General features: G+C 40.8%; 1 pseudogene; it reads right to left on the bottom strand.

The window, feature by feature from the left end:
• Positions 1-319: 319 nt before the first annotated feature.
• On the bottom strand, positions 320-776 carry LOC112923842 (ubiquitin-conjugating enzyme E2 N-like; annotated as a pseudogene).
• Positions 777-1,027: the final 251 nt, after the last annotated feature.

The raw sequence follows: 1,027 nt of genomic DNA, 5'->3' as shown, positions 1-1,027 counted from the left end.
AACCCTGACAACTACCTTCATTCACAGTGCTTTATACTTAAACCATGATGGGAGAAATGAATAAAAGCAGAAAGGGGCCACTGATTTTAAATGTTTCACAACAATTCAGATGGTACTTCTAACCTCTGCTCATGCTTTACAACAGTGAATCAGGACAAGACATAGATTTGCTAATGTGCATTTAATCATCAAAGAAATGAAGATGTCTGGGCTTTTATTCTGTAATGTTTCAAAGACTGTGCCCATTAAATGCAAACGAAAAAGGGAGAAGTCTTGGCAGAATAGGAGAAGTGATGCACACTTAATGATCAGTTCGATTTTAAATATTATTCATGGCATATAGCCTAGTCCATGCTCTAGCCAACTCTATGATTTGGGCTTCATTGCTCTTCCACTGCTCCACTACATCATTTGCTAATGGATTACCTGGATTCTGAGCACTTAACAAAGCCTGGATCCATAACAAAACTGTGCAGATCTGTAGTGCTGGGGACCATTTATCTTTCAAAATATCTAAACATATTCTTCCCAACTTGTCTACATTAGGATGATAAATTTTGGTCATGAAACGTACTCTAGAGGCTGCCATTGGGTATCCTTCTGAAGGGAATAGATGAAGTTTAAAAGTCCCCCCCTCAAAGGGGGAATCCTGGGGCCCAGTAATGACCACATGAAAATAAGGGGCGTTGCTTTCATCTGGTTCTGCTTTAATGCCAGGAACTGGTTCCGCCAGGATGCTGGGTTTCCTTGATAATCCTGCAAGGCAGCTTGGCCATCTTGTCTGGTCTCGACTTAAAATAACATATTCTTTTTTTAAATATAATTTATTTATTCACGAGAGACACAGGCAGAGGGAGAAGAAGGTTCCCTGCAGGGAGCCCCATGTGGGACTCAATCCCAGGACCCTGGGATCATGACCTGAGCCAAAGGCAGACACTCAACCACTGAGCCACCCAGGCATCCCAAAACAACATATTCTTAAAAATATATAAAATTATTAAATATTTTCTAGGCCTAACAAGGCCTA

Source organism: Vulpes vulpes, chromosome 7 (genome assembly GCF_048418805.1).
Source record: "Vulpes vulpes isolate BD-2025 chromosome 7, VulVul3, whole genome shotgun sequence".
Lineage (NCBI taxonomy): Eukaryota > Metazoa > Chordata > Mammalia > Carnivora > Canidae > Vulpes > Vulpes vulpes.
Note: the sequence above shows the minus strand (reverse complement) of the source record. Positions and strands in the feature narration are given on the sequence as shown.